Raw genomic sequence first — 16,938 nt, 5'->3', positions numbered from 1 at the left:
AATTCTTATTTACAATGACGGCCTGCCGGGGGAACTGCAAGTTAACTGCCTTTGGTCAGGGGCGGAATGAGATTTGTACCTTGTCAGCACGGGGATTCGACTCAGCAACCTTTCTGTTCCTTGCACAACGCTCTAACCACTACGCTACCTGCCTCTCTAACCACTACGCTACCTGCCTCTCTAACCACTAGGCTACCTGCCTCTCTAACCACTAGGCTACCTGCCTCTCTAACCACTAGGCTACCTGCCTCTCTAACGCTACGCTACCTGCCTTCTAACCACTACGCTACCTGCCTCTCTAACCGCTAGGCTACCTGCCTCTCTAACCGCATAGGCTACCTGCCTCTCTAACCACTAGGCTACCTGCCTCTCTAACCACTAGGCTACCTGCCTCTCTAACCACTAGGCTACCTGCCTCTCTAACCACTAGCTACCTGCCTCTCTAACCGCTAGCTACCTGCCTCTCTAACCGCTAGGCTACCTGCCTCTCTAACCGCTAGGCTACCTGCCTCTCTAACCGCTAGGCACCTGCCTCTCTAACCGCTAGGCTACCTGCCTCTCTAACCGCAGGCTACCTGCCTCTCTAACCGCTAGGCTACCTGCCTCTCTAACCGCTAGGCTACCTGCCTCTCTAACCGCTAGGCTACCTTGCCTCTCTAACCGCTAGGCTACCTGCCTCTCTAACCGCTAGGCTACCTGCCTCTCTAACCGCTAGGCTACCTGCCTCTCTAACCGCTAGGCTTACCTGCCTCTCTAACCGCTAGGCTACTGCCTCTCTAACCGCTAGGCTACCTGCCTCTCTAACCGCTAGGCCTACCTGCCTCTCTAACCACTAGGCTACCCAGACCGCCACTAATAATCTTCTAATCTGTATAATCTTCACCCAGGTTTAAGGCCCTGTTCTCAGCGTTATAATCACACTAATCACACTTGTGATTTCCCCCTGTCTGCCATTAGCCCTCCTGTACACAACTGTATAATAACATTTCAGAGAGAGGTCTTGACTCTCTTTTCCTCCTTCAGGCTTCCTAAGAGTGTGATAGCAAGACTAGGAAAAGAGAGAGAGAGAGAGAGAGAGAACACAAAATATTGCAAGTATTATTGTGTTAAGCTATGCATAATGCACATATTGCAGAAACTGAAGTTTAACAACATTACGATGTTGATATCTCAGCTTCCTTTATCGTGACTCTATAACTTCGGGATATTTTCTGCTGGGGTCCACAAAAATAAAGCCTCTAGAAACCTCATCATGCTTATAGCCAGACTTCCCCCGTTAGGCTGCAGGTTTACAGGAGGTTTTCCCATGTCATATCGTCCTCACCTCCCCGTTAGGATGCAGGTTTACAGGAGATGTTCCGACGTCATATCGTCCTCACTTCCCCTGTCAGGCTGCAGGTTTACAAGAGGTGTTCCCACGTCAAATCGTCCTCACCTCCCCTGTCAGGATGCAGGTTTACAGGAGGTGTTCCCACGTCAATATCGTCCCTCACTTCCCCTGTCAGGGCTGCAGGTTTACAGGAGGTTTCCCACGTCATATCGTCCTCACCTTCCCGTCAGGATGCAGGTTTACAGGAGGGTTCCCACGTCATATCGTCCTCACTTCCCCTGTCAGGCTGCAGGTTTACAGAGGTGTTTCCACGTCATATCGTCCTCACCTCCCCTGTCAAGCTGCAGGTTTACAGGAGGTGTTCCCACGTCATATCGTCCTCACCTCCCCCGTTAGGATGCAGGTTTACAAGAGGTGTTCCCACGTCATATCGTCCTCACTTCCCCTGTCAGGCTGCAGGTTTACAGGAGGTGTTCCCACGTCAAATCGTCCTCACCTCCCCTGTCAGGCTGCAGGTTTACAGGAGGTGTTCCCACGTCAAATCGTCCACACCTCCCCTGTCAGGCTGCAGGTTTACAGGAGGTGTTCCCACGTCAAATCGTCCTCACCTCCCCTGTCAGGCTGCAGGTTTACAGGAGGTGTTCCCACGTCATATTGTCCTCAACTTCCCCGTCAGGCTGCAGGTTTACGAGGTGTGTTCCCACGTCATATCGTCCTCACCTCCCCCGTAGGATGCAGGTTTACAGGAGGTGTTCCCACGTCATATTGTCCTCACCCCTCGTCCCCCTCCGCTCCTCCCCCCCCCCCCCCCCCCCCCCCCCCCCCGTAGCCAGCCAATACACACGAGCTGTGACCTTAATCAGCTTTAATAACCTTATCTTGGGGCAAATCTGCAATGTGTTACACATTTCAGCATCAAACACTTTCAGATGGTGATACCGCAGCAATGCCCGACAACGTTACTCCTCCTACCAACCATTCTGCCTACTTCAAGATACTCCTCACTTGTCAGCGGTTCCAGGCTGTTACATATAGTATTCTTCACCAACCCCTACAGCTCCCTCAGTTGCCTTACCTATAGCTACTGACGTGAGAATAGCTATTGCATGGAACCTGTTGTCCTGTTCCGGGTTTCTTCAAGCGTAACTACCGAAAGATCTAAGACTGTGTCCTTCAGATACTCCCAGCTACTCCCCTGGCTCTAGTAACACCTTGTTACTCCCTATTGGCGTCCCAGCTCCTCCCCTGGCTCTAGTAACACCTTGTTACTCTCCTATTGGCGTCCCAGCTCCTCCCCTGGCTCTAGTAACACGTTGTTACTCCCTACTGGGTTCCCAGCTCCTCCCCTGGCTCTAGTAACACCTTGTTACTCCCTACTGGGTTCCCAGTTCCTCCCCTGCTAGTAACACCTTGTACTCCCTACTGGGTTCCCAGCTCCTCCCCTGGCTCTAGTAACACCTTGTTACTCCCTATTGGCATCCCAGCTCCTCCCCTGGCTCTAGTAACACCTTGTTACTCCCTATTGGCGTCCCAGCTCCTCCCCTGGCTCTAGTAACACCTTGTTACTCCCTATTGGCGTCCCAGCTCCTCCCCTGGCTCTAGTAACACCTTGTACTCCCTATTGGCGTCCCAGCTCCTCCCCTGGCTCTAGTAACACCTTGTTACTCCCTACTGGGTTCCCAGCTCCTCCCCTGGCTCTAGTAACACGTTGTTACTCCCTACCGGCGTCCCAGCTCCTCCCCTGGCTCTAGTAACACCTTGTACTCCCTATTGGCGTCCCAGCTCCTCCCCTGGCTCTAGTAACACGTTGTTACTCCCTACTGGGTTCCCAGTCCTCCCCTGGCTCTAGTAACACCTTGTTACTCCCTATTGGCGTTCCAGCTCCTCCCTGGCTCTAGTAACACCTTGTTACTCCCTATTGGCGTCCCAGCTCCTCCCCTGGCTCTAGTAACACCTTGTTACTCCCTACTGGGTTCCCAGCTCCTCCCCTGGCTCTAGTAACACGTTTTACTCCTACCGGCGTCCCAGCTCCTCCCCTGGCTCTAGTAACACCTTGTTACTCCCTACTGGCCTCCCAGCTCCTCCCCTGGCTCTAGTAACACCTTGTTACTCCCTACTGGCTTCCCAGCTCCTCCCCTGGCTCTAGTAACACGTTGTTACTCCCTACTGGCGTCCCAGCTCCTTCCCTGGCTCTAGTAACACCTTGTTACTCCCTATTGGCGTCCCAGCTCTCCCCTGGCTCTAGAAACACTTGTTACTCCCTATTGGCGTCCCAGCTCCTCCCCTGGCTCTAGTAAAACCTTGTACTCCCTATTGGCGTCCCAGCTGCTCCCTGGCTCTAGTAACACCTTGTTACTCCCTATTGGCGTCCCAGCTCCTCCCCTGGCTCTAGTAACACCTTGTTACTCCCTTTGGCGTCCCAGCCTCCTCCCTGGCTCTAGTAACACCTTGTTACTCCCTATTGGCGTCCCAGCTCCTCCCCTGGCTCTAGTAACACCTTGTTACTCCCTATTGGCGTCCCAGCTCCTCCCCTGGCTCTAGTAACACCTTGTTACTCCCTATTGGCGTCCCAGCTCCTCCCCTGGCTCTAGTAACACCTTGTTACTCCCTACTGGGTTCCCAGCTCCTCCCCTGGCTCTAGTAACACGTTGTTACTCCCTACTGGCTTCCCAGCTCCTCCCCTGGGTCTAGTAACACCTTGTTTATCCCTACTGGCTTCCCAGCTCCTTCCCTGGCTCTAGTAACACCTTGTACTTCCCTACTGGCTTCCCAGCTCCTTCCCTGCTCTAGTAACACCATGTTACTCCCTACTGGCTTCCCAGCTCCTCCCCTGGCTCTAGTAACACCTTGTTACTCCCTACTGGCTTCCCAGCTCCTCCCATGGCTCTAGTAACACCTTGTTGCCTGCTACGGTTACTCCCTACTGGCTTCCCAGCTCCTCCCCTGGATCTAGTAACACCTTGTGGCCTGCTACGGTTACTCTCTACTGGCCTCCCAGCTCCTCCCCTGGCTCTAGTAACACCTTGTTACTCCCTACTGGCTTCCCAGTATCCTCCACCGGCTCTAGTAACACCTTGTGGCCTGCTACGGTTACTCCCTACTGGCGTCCCAGCTCCTCCCCTGGCTCTAGTAACACCTTGTGGCCTGCTACGGTTACTCCCTACTGGCGTCCCAGCTCCTCCCCTGGCTCTAGTAACATCTTGTTACTTCCTACTGGCTTCCCAGCTCCTCCCCTGGCTCTAGTAACACCTTGTTACTCTCTACTGGCTTCCAGCTCCTCCCCTGGCTCTAGTAACACCTTGTGGCCTGCTACGGTTGCTATCAGGGATAATACCTCTCTGCACTCAGATTAGGTACACATCTCTTATCCCAAGGCCGACCTACACCCCTTTGCGAACACCCTTGTTACAGTGTAAACTTCGTGTCCCAACGGCAATCAGCAAACACTTTCCTTTTATTTCCTGTTGGCCCCAATCTTCAGGGAGGTATGTCAGTTGTTTGCTTTGCTGTGTAAAAGTCTTACTGTCTTTGTATTTGGCCACCCGTTTTATGTGGATTGTCAATCTATAATTTTTTACATGGGGCATTAACATTTACAGCCACTGGCACAACGACTATTGTTTGCTAAAATAGCATCTAGACCCCATCCGACTGCTTTACTGCTTTACTCACCTCTACTTTTCCTCTTTTCTGTTCAGCCTGGTTTCCTCTATCAAAACCTGCTCCAGCTCACCCAGTATGCAGCCGGATCCCGTTTCACGTGAGAAATGTGTTCCCACCGTGGAGAGGCTGTGGTTTTTACATCTGCAGGTGCTGTGAGATGTACTGGGGTTTTGTCCGGACCACCGCTGTCCCAACACCCCAGCCTGGTGGATCTCAACGTGATGAATCTCCCGGATTCATCCCGTGCTCCCGGTTATCTCCTGGGTTGGTTCCATCTGGGAACACACACACTGCAGCGCTTGGGGTTAGAAATGACATAAACACCCATGATTGCCAGATCACTCATTTGTGAATGACGTATCACGGGACCCTAATTGGTCTCCCCGTCACCACGTCACGGTGCGTCAGTTCAGTGGTGGCGACGCCTTCATTGACATCAGCACCACAGGTAAATGTGTGGCCCAGTCTTTTCCTTGTTTCGAGAGGACTGGACCTATAAAGGCTTTTTTTGCAGTGATGTAAAAACTCCATCCGGCACGGGTGAACATATAATTTAACCCGGGAAAATGCCCAACAACCCCCGTCCCCACCATGTCGTCTTGAGAGTACATATTCACAGCTGATTGGTGGGTTGCTCCATGATAACACAAACCCACTGGGACCACTTGACAACCACGTTTTAAAGATTCTCACATCTCCTTTCTGCTGGTTTGATGTTCGAGTTCTTTCAAATTAAGCATCCCAGCTCTCTCGAGTTTACAGTATTTACATGTTTTTTTCTTCAAAACACCTTCTTCTCTGATTAACCCGAGCCTCCTTGGCTGCTTCATCTGCCCAGAGATTCCCTACGGCTATTTAYTCTGAATGACTCATATGGCTTCACATTCTACCACTGCTAGTATACTTGGCAATTGACACTTCTAATAATGCTTCTACTTCATGCCCATGTTTGATTAGTGTCCCTGTCGCCATTAAACACGCCCCTTTGTGACCACAGGTGTCCCGAAATCGTGAACACTTCCAAATACTTAGCGAGAGTCTATATATAAATGGTAACACTCCCCTTCTAAAAAATCTACCAGCTTCAAGTTAGTGCATAGAGCTCGAACCCCTTGGCTGAAACGGAGGCTGGCAGTGGGACAGCTACTACTGCTTCTCTTAGTGCATAGAGCTCAAACCCCTTGGCTGAAACGGAGGCTGGCAGCGGGACAGTTACTACTTCTGTCATCACACAGCATACCCCGTTACTCGCTTTCTTTCTACTGTCATATAATTAGAGTCATCTGTGTATAACACTTTCCCTTGCAAATCGTACCCGAAGTGTGGGGAGTAATTTGAGCCGGGTCACACTAATTTGATTTTCCCTCACCAGGTAAAGGCCTTAGTGATGAAGGATTCAGGGCACCAACTTTATGGAATTGCAGCCCCCCCACCCCACACTTTCTGGAGTGTTTGCTGTTGCTCTGTCTGCACTGCAGCACCTACCCCGGAATGAGTCGGCACAAACGGCTCAGACATCAACGTACAGTCTCTCACCCAATGGCCAAATGCGCCACATTGGTGACAAGGTTTAGTTGCTTTTCTGCTGCCAAATGCCTTGGCTGCCAGATTGACCTCTTGGCATTGGTTTTATATTCCTTACTCTTGAATCCTTTACTGGTGGGGTAGGGTAGCAGCAACAACACGCAAAGTGAGAGGAGTTATACTCTCGATGCAGCTTGAACTATCCGTTTGAGTTTATACTCTATTTGAAAATTTGGCGTTGTCGGCAAGATACACCACGATTTGTGGTCAAACTAAAGAGTACACCCATGTAGAGTGTTAAGTCAACCACCTCTGCAATAGCAGTTTTGACAGTGGCTTTCAAATACCTGCATCTTCATGAAAATGATCTGCTGGTCTCCCGAGTGGTGCAGTGGTCTAAGGCTCAAACCCGGGTTCAAACCCGGGCTGTATCACAACCGGCCGTCATCGGGAGTCCCATAGGGCGGCGCACAATTGGCCCATCGTCGTCCGGGTTAGGGGAGAGTTTGGCCGGGGGTGCTTTACTTGGCTCATAGCGACTTTTTGTGGCAGGCTGGGCGCCGACAGAACATGGGCCTCTGACACATTGGTGCGGCTGACTTCCGGGTTAAGCGGGCGGATTCTTCCAACCTTGTGGCAACAGTTCGGGGAAGGTCATTTCCTGTGTCAGCATGACAATGCCCCTGTGCACAAAGTGAGGTCCATACAAAAATAGCTTGTTGAGATCGTTTTGGAAGAACTTGACTGGCATGGAAAAGGGGGTACCAACTCCATATTAAATGGCCATGATTTCGGAATGAGATGTTCGACGAGCAGGTATCCAAATACTGTTTGYTCACGTAGTGTAGGTTGTCCGTCTGACGGTATGGGGTTTCCTCCCTCTCGGAGTATCCGTACGGGATAATAAGTCATCACAACGGCATGAGTACAAACGAAGCGTACCTCTCTGTTTTCTGGGCTTGTGATTTGTCCTTGATGGCACTGTGCCATACCACAATAGCATCTCTGAGTTCTTTATTTGTTAGACATTTTCCATCAGTAGGGAAATGCTGGCCAATTGTATGAAATTTGCTGAATTATTTTCCCCCATACACAAGCCAAATTGATAGATCGCCTCATGCACCTCGCAGTGGCTTTAATGGCTTTAAAAAAAAACATAGCACTTATTTTTCTCTTCTATCCTCCATTTTGTGGGAGTGTTTGGACCCCCGGACGCCATTTCAATTGTTATTATTTATGCCCCTCTCTCGACGGTGTCTCGGGTGTTGAGATTTCCTCACCCACTGCTACTCTCTTTTCTATTGTATAGATATCCACTTCCTCAGAGAGTAGTTACAGTATATATACCTAATTGRTTTGGTCATGGAACCTGATACSTTGTGTTGAGAACGGCACTGAAGCATTGTTCAATTCATTACTGGAGAATAGAGGAGACCTAATGTCCTACTGCCAGTGTCATGCCTCAAGTGCCACCGTTCTCGACAACAAACGTTACCAGTATTGACAACCAACATTATTTTATTGCTACACAATCAGTCTCTATTACATTGTATTACCTTGTATTATCTTCTATTACCTGCTATTACCTGCTGTTACCTTCTGTTACCTTCTGTTACCTTCTGTTACCTTATTTTASCTTCTGTTACCTTCTGTTACCTTATGTTACCTTATGTTACCTTATGTTACCTTCTATTGCACTCTGTTACCTTCTGTTACCATCTGTTACCTTCTGTTACCTTATGTTACCTTATGTTACCTTCTGTTACCTTCTGTTACCTTKTGTTACCTTARGTTACCTTCTGTTACCTTCTGTTACCTTATGTTACTTTATGTTACCTTAAGTGGTCTCTACCCAGATGTGGGACTGTTTCTACCCACATAACTGCCATCTGTCATAGTCATCTTGGAATTTAAAATGTCAATATGTGATAAAAGTCACTGACTCAAAGCCACGAGAGGAACATATTCRAAACATTGCTTGTTAGGGGGAGGTAGTTTCAGAAACGTTGGAAAGATTTAGTCGACTTTCTAAATAGTTAGTCCATTATAACAACACGGGGTCTACCATCCGACACACAAAAAAACAGTGGGACTACTGAATAAATCCAGGTTTCTTTTGTCGGTTTCCTATCATTTACATTCAGGCTACGACCCCCGTCTCCCCAAGATGTCAGAATGACAGGTGTAAGAACGTCCTTGTTTTGTTACCGGCTTTTGTTTCACTGATTCGTACTGTTTAGTTTGATTGCGAATCGTGGCGTATCTAGCCGACAACACCAACTGTTCAAGTAGACTATAAACTCAAACGGATGACTAGAAAAAGCTCAAAKCAAGTTTATTATTTAACCCACTGGGGGCTTCAGCTGCAAGCACACGTTGCACGCGATCAAACAGGCATTTATATGTCAACATGAGACGAGGGGTGTAACCGTTCAGAACTGATATCTGATGCCCAAAACTGTTTCGCTGTCGTCTTCGCGGGTCAAGCAGTCTGATAGCAGTTCCTCTTTATCCTGTCTCTTCTCCATGAAATGTACAAGTGACCTTCTGTCCACCATACTCAACGGACTTTGGTCACACTCTGTTCCCATTTTCTCTCGCAGTAACTTTCCATCAACAAAGTTCCTCTTCACCCTTCAGTAACACATAACGTATACATTAATTATGCACGTAAAATAATTCTAAGGCATTATACAGTGACTGTATAAGTTTATTTGAAGTTCAAGGAATACGTTTATTTCAGGTTCGAACTCAACAATACACAYCTGAAATATTTTCTTATTTCATAGTAAGTTCCCATTTTCCTATTGATGTACAGTATACCCAATCTGGACATGACAAAGACAATTTAATATTTTCATTGTTTTTGGCAATTGAATGTTCCCTTTATTTGGGCTTTGGAATTTCCCATATAAAAGCAATAAAGTCAATGCCACGTCATTATTTCATAATACAATCCATGTTTCCATGTTTTTATTGAAACTGAAATCCATTACTTTTATTTAAAAAAATAGTTTTGTACTTTTTACCCGTTTTTCTCCCCAATTGGTAGTAACTGTCTTGTCCCATCGTCCAATTCCGGTACGGACTTGGGAGAGGCGAATGTCCCTCAGTAGAGCAGTGAATTTCAAACACAGATTCAACCACAAAGACAAGGGAGGTTTTCCAATGTGGAACAAAGAAGGGTAGATGGGTAAAAAAATGTAAATGCAGACATTGAATATTACTTTGAGCATGGTGAAGTTATTAATGACGCTTTGGATGGTGTATCTATAAGGGTGCAAGGCACGGGAGGCAGATGGTTTGAGTCTCTGATATTTATTATAATCCCAGGGGAAGGCAAGAGAATGGTTGTGGACATGCAAGAGATCATAAGGTCAGAGTCCAGGAGGTACAGAGTGGCAGGCCGGTTCGAGGTCAGGGAAAAAAAGTCTGGCAGAGGCAGGCAGGCAAGGGTCAAAACCGGGAGAACAAGCAAAAGAGAGATTAGAAAAAGCAGGAGCACGGGAAAAACAAGCTGGTTGACTTGAAACAGACAAGACGAACTGGCAGCAGAGAGACAGGAAACACAGGGATAAATACACCGGGGAAAATAAGCGACACCTGGAGGGGGTGGAGACAATCACAAAGACAGGTGAAACAGATCAGGGCGTTCCATTATCAACACACCCAGTCACCACAAAGATACAGGCGTTCTTCATGACTCAGTTTCCGGAGAGGAAGGATGTTCACCGTGAGGCCAATGGTGACTTTAAAACAGTAATGGCTGTGATAGGAGAAGACTGAGGATGGATCAACAACAATGTAGTTACTCCACAATACTAACCTAATTGACAGAGTGAAAAGAAGGAAGCCAGTACAAAATAAAAAACATTCTAAAACATTTATCCTGTTTCCAACAAGGCACTAAATAAAATACTGCCCCCCAAAAAATGCAAATCCAACAAAGTACCACTTTTCATATTTTCAAGACTGGCGGTGGCTGCATCATGTTATGGGTACGCTTGCCATCGGRACGTACTAGGGAGTTTTTTAGGATAAAAAGAAACGGAATAAAGCTACGCAGAGGCAAAAATCCCTAGAGGAAAACCTGGTTCAGTCTGCTTTCCAACAGACACTGGGAGACAAATTAATATTTCAGCAGGACAATAATKTAAAACACAAGGCCAAATATACACTGAAGTAGCTTACCAAGATGATATTGAATGTTCCTGAGTGGCCTAGTTACAGTTTTGACTTAAATCAACTTTAAAATCAATGGCTAGACTTGAAAATGGTCAACAACCAACTTGACAGAGTTGAAGAATTTAAAAAAGAATAATGTGCAGAATATTGTACAATCCAGGTGTGCACAGCTCTTAGAGACTTACCCAGAAAGACTCACAGCTCTTAGAGACTTACCCAGAAAGACTCACAGCTCTGAGAGACTTACCCAGAAAGACTCACAGCTTTTAGAGACTTACCCAGAAAGACTCACAGCTCTTAGAGACTTACCCAGAAAGACTCACAGCTTTTGGAGACTTACCCAGAAAGACTCACAGCTGTAATCTCTGCCAAAGGTGACTCTAACATGTACTGACTGACATGAGATATTTCTGTATTTCATTTTCAATAAATTAGCAAACATTTAAAAAAAACATGTTTTCACTTTGTCATTATGGGGTATTGTGTGTAGATGGGTGCACTGTTTTATTATCCATTTAATTCATTTAAAATTCAGGCTGTAACACAAGACAATGTGGAATAAGTCAAGGGTTCTGAATAGGCAGTGTAAATGCCTGGTTAACTAAACATGTGAAGACCTCCCTCCCATCCCTCGCTGTGTCAACACACATGGACATATTTCACATTTAATCACTGAGTGTTTTGTTTCCATGGTTTCTTGTTTCATTCGATTTGTAATACATTTGAGGATGTTCCTCCGCAGGAGAGGGACCACACTGGTGTGTGTGTGTGTGTGTGGGTGTTTGTATGTGTGGTGTGTGTTCGTGTATGTGTGGTTGTTTTGTTTTGTGTGCATGTGTTATTGTGTGTTGTGTGTGTGTGTGTGTGTGTGTGTGTGTGTGTGTGTGTGTGTGTGTTGTGTGTGTGTGTGTGTGTGGTTGTGTGTGTGTTGTGTGTGTGTGTGTGTTGTGGAGTGTCTGTGTGCGGGGTTGCATTCGCGTGGTGTGCGTGCGTGTGTGTGTGTGCATGTCCTCAGGAGAGGGGAATAGAGGATTAAACAGATGAACACAGCAAAGTGAGTTCATTCAGAACAGAGAAGATGTTCCTGTTATCACTGACACACACACACACACACACACACGCTCATGCACACAAACAAACAAACACACATACACGAACACACACACACACACACACACAAAAACACACACGCACGCACTAGAGGTCGACCGATTATGATTTTTCAACGCTGATACCGATACAGATTATTGGAGGACCAAAACAGCCGATACCGATTATTCGGCTTATTTATTTATTTATTTGTAATAATGACAATTACAACAATACTGAATTAACACTTTTATTTGTACTTAATATAATACATCAATAAAATCAATTTAGCCTCAAATAAATAATGAAACATGTTCAATTAGGTTTAAATAATGCAAAAACAAAGTGTTGGAGAAGAATATGCAATATTCAATGCAATATGTGCCATGTAAGAAAGCAAACGTTTCAGTTCCTTGCTCAGAACATGAGAACATATGAAAGCTGGTGGTTCCTTTTAACATGAGTCTTCAATATTCCCAGGTAAGAAGTTTTAGGTTGTAGTTATTATAGGAATTATAGGACTATTTCTCTCTATACCATTTGTATTTCATATACCTTTGACTATTGGATGTTCTTATGGGCACTATAGTATTGCCAGTGTAACAGTATAGCTTCCGTCCCTCTCCTCGCCCCTACCTGGGCTCGAACCAGGGAAACATCGACAACAGCCACCCTCAAAGCAACGTTACCCATCGCTCCACAAAAGCCACGACCCTTGCAGAGAGAGGGGAACAACTACTTCAAGGTCTCAGAGCGAGTGACATCACCGATTGAAACGCTATTAGCGCGCACCACCGCTAACTAGATAGCCATTTCTCATCAGTTACACCAGCCTAATCTCAGGAGTTGATAGGTTTGAAGTCATAAACAGCTCAATGCTTGAAGCACAGCGAAGAGCTGCTGGAAAATGCATGAAAGTGTTGTTTGAATGACTGCTTATGAGCCTGCTGCTGCCTACCACCGCTCAGTCAGACTGCTCTATCAAATAACAAATCCTAGACTTAATTATAACATAATAATACACAGAAATACGAGCCTTAGGTCATTAACACTATCATTTCGAAAACAAAACGTTTATTCTGTCAGTGAAATACGGAACCGTTCCGTATTTTATCTAACGGGTGGCATCCCTAAGCCTAAATATTGCTGTTACATTGCACAACCTTCAATGTTATGTCATAATTATGTACAGTTCTGGAAAATTAATGACGGTCTTTGTTAGGAAGAAATGGTCTTCACACAGTTCACAACGAGCCAGGCGGCCCAAACTGCTGCATATACCCTGACTCTGCTTGCGCAGAACGCAAGAGAAGTGACACAATTTCCCTAGTTAAAAGAAATTCATGTTAGCAGGCAATATTAACTTAATATACAGGTTTAAAAATATATACTTGTGTATTGATTTTAAAGAAAGGCATTGATGTTTATGGTTAGGTACACATTGGTGCAACGACAGTGCTTTTTTCGCGAATGCGCTTGTTAAATCATCACCCGTTTGTCGAAGTAGGCTGTGATTCAATGAGAAATTAACAGGCATCGCATRGATTATATGCAACGCAGGACAAGCTAGATAAACTAGTAATATCATTAACCATGTGTAGTTAACTAGTGATTATGTTAAGATTGATTGTTTTTTATAAGTTAAGTTTAATGCTAGCTAGCACCTTACCTTGGCTCCTTGCTGCTTTCGCGTAACAGGTAGTCAGCCTGCCACGCAGTCTCCTCGTGGAGTGCAATGTAATCGGCCACAATCGGTGTCCAAAAATGCCGATTACCGATTGTTATGAAAACTTGAAATCGGCCCTAATTAATCGGCCATTCCGATTAATCGGTCGACCTTAACACACACTTCATGCTCGCACCACACACACATATACACACACACACCACACGACACACACAGCTTCATTATCAGGAGTGTAAAACTTACATAATCTCAATCTTTTAAATTCACACTGTGATTAGTCAGTGGGATGTTACTTTCTTTAACTGTGTCCATTGTTACTGTTATCTGTGTCCTGTTGTTGCATGTTTAACTGTGTCTGTTGTTACTGTTTAACTGTGTCTGTTGTTGCCTGTTTAACTGGGTCTGTTGTTTCCTGTTTAACTGTGTCCGTTGGTTCCTGTTTAACCGTGTCCGTTGTTTCCTGTTTAACTGTGGCCGTGGTTGCCTGTTTAACTGTGTCTGTTGTTGCCCGTTTTAACTGTGTCCGTTGTCGCTTGTTTAACTTGTGTTCATTGTTACAACAAAGGGAGTTTGTTACCATGGAGAGAGAGAGGGATATATGAGACGTTTTCACAGCCGTAGAAAAGGTTAATTGTTGACTGTGTTTAGTGAGTGGTTCACTGAGATTCACATTGATATTTTCCAATCAAGTGTTCTTCTAATCTCTCTATATAAGGACAGTTTTTAAACATGTTTCCTGATCTTCCTTCTATCTCTCATATATAGGACAGTTTTTAAACATGTTTCCTGATCTTCCTTCTGTCTCTCAATATATAGACAGTTTTTAAACATTTTCCTGATCTTCCTTCTATCTCTCATTTAAAGGACAGTTTTTAAAAGGTTTCCTGATCTTCCTTCTATCTCTCATATAAAGGGACAGTTTTTTAAACATGTTTCCTGATCTTCCTTCTATCTCTCATATATAGGACAGTTTTAAAACATGTTTCCTGATCTTCCTTCTGGACAGACGATTCAGAACAAAAATCCTTTCAGATTTTTTTTMGGGGGGGACTATCGGTTATTCAATGAGTTTATTGGCTAATAGGTCAAATMCAATGTTTTATCCAATAATTGTTTCGATTTTTTTGATACCATGAGGGGTCTTTAAAATTCAAAATCAAACAGCCAAATAATCCTTGGTATGACCATCTTAAAACAATTCCATACGTTAACTTAGAACCCCCCCTTCCTTTTGACAACGCCATAAGTTTGTTTTCAGAGACGATATATGAAAAGATTGTTCATGACAAGATGGCCTAGATCCTAACCTTTTAGAGGAAACTATTCATTTTGTTCTGACAGCGCTATGTCTACTAATAATATCAGCTGACATCAATGTGTCCTTGTTTTCTCACAAGATGTGTGAATTGATCGTCGGGATCGTCCAGTAGTGAAATAATAGAAAAATAGTCGGGTTAGATTAGTGGTTCTCAACTGGTGGGTCGCGACCCATATTTGGGTCGCTGGATGTTTTGAATAGGTCGCCGGGGTCTGAGGGAAAATATATCCATATTCCAGTGTGAATTGAAACAACTAATACGGGGTAAAAAAGAAAAGGAACTCAGTCGGGGTCTCAACTTACTTTTTAGCGTTTGAATAATTGAATACACAAGGTACAATTTCGATAATTTGGTTGTGCATCAGCAGTCACTCAATTAGCCCATATCAGCAGTTTTTTATTTTATTTTGGTAAGTCAGTCTAGCGGCCAGCTATCTAAACTTGCAGCAAGTATGGTCGAATTACCGTTATCAGATTAAAAACTGCAAACATTTGCCTCCACCCTATGGAAAAATGCTGTAAAACTGCAAATGTTTCACTTCGGGGGAGACGACAACAACCCACGAGCCACTGCAGCCCCTCATGATGAGTTCAGATTTTTTTGTGGCCCCCAGCCCCATCAAATCTTCCCATCCCTGATATAGACCTACTGTCTGTAAAACACTACTTCAATCGTTTATTTTTTTGTGTCTGTACTTTACTTTTCTATTCAATTATTTTTACAACTTTTACTTTAACTTCACTACTTTCCTAAAGAAAATAATGTACTTTTTACTCCATACATTTTCCCTGACACCCAAAAGTACTTGTTACATTTTTAATGTTTAGCAGGACAGGAAATGGATAAATTCACATACTTATCCCTACTGCCTCTGATCTGGGGGACTCACTAAACACAAATGCTTTATTTGTAAATGATGTCTGAGTGTTGGAGTGCGGATAGCCCCTGGCTATCCTTAAACTTTAAAAACAATACATTTGGTTGGCTTAATATAAGGAATAAGAAATTATTTATACTTGTACTTTTGATACCTAAGTATATTTTAGCAATTACGTTTACTTTTGATATTTAAGTATATTTAAAACCAAATACTTTTAGAATTTTACTCAAGTAGTTTTTTACTGGGTGTCTTTTAACTTTTACTTAAGTCATTTTCTATTTTCAAGTATTGAAATGGAATACTTTTCCCACCACTGCAAACAAGTGAGCTTGCCAATGTTCTTCACTAAGATTATGAGCGACATGGACTTATTGACAATGATAAAGGTGGGAATGTTGTTTCCTTGTCTAATATAATTGCTACATTTATTGTCAATGTAGCATTAAAAAAACTATTTTCCTAGATTGCATTTCAACAGAAATAAATACAACATGGTTCACTTTGAGTCCAGAGGCAAAAGCAGCTGAGCACCACTGGGTTAGATAAAGCAGCGCTGGTATCAAATAGAAAATCCTTGATTAGTTATGTCTATTTGATTTTACATTGATTCCTATAATACACTGCTGTACCTAAACTCTCAACTGCTGTTGTAATTATGACTGCTATTATTATGCATTCCGCTGGCTGCTACTGGAATAGAACGATCCAGGCGTACAACTGAAGTAGGTCATTAGAATGATTTTAGAGTTCTAGAATTCTCCAACATTCCTTCCTCTCTCTCTCTCTCTCTCTCTCTAAAAATAGATGGAAAGTGGTATTTGGGGGAAAACATACGACATCATAAAATCCATGTACACAAAATTTACAGAAAACACACACATTTCTTCCCACAGGGCCATGGGGTGAGACACGGATGCATCTTAAGCGCCCACCCTCTTCAACATATATATCAACGAATTGGCGAGGCACTAGTACAGTCTGCCGCACCCAGCTCACCCTACTAGAATCTGAAGTCAAATGTCTACTGTTTGCTGATTATCTGTTGCTTCTGTCCCCAACCAATTCATGAGAAAACAAAAAGATAATTACTTGACACATTGGAAGAATTAACAAAAAAAACAGAACAAACTAGAATGCTATTTGGCCCTAAACAGAGAGTACACAGTGGCAGAATACCTGACCACTTTGACTGACACAAAAATAAGGAATATTTGACTATGTACAGACTCAGTGAGCATAGCCTTGCTATTGAGAAAGGCCG

This window comes from Salvelinus sp. IW2-2015, unplaced genomic scaffold (assembly GCF_002910315.2).
Source record: "Salvelinus sp. IW2-2015 unplaced genomic scaffold, ASM291031v2 Un_scaffold1612, whole genome shotgun sequence".
NCBI lineage: Eukaryota > Metazoa > Chordata > Actinopteri > Salmoniformes > Salmonidae > Salvelinus > Salvelinus sp. IW2-2015.
Note: the sequence above shows the minus strand (reverse complement) of the source record.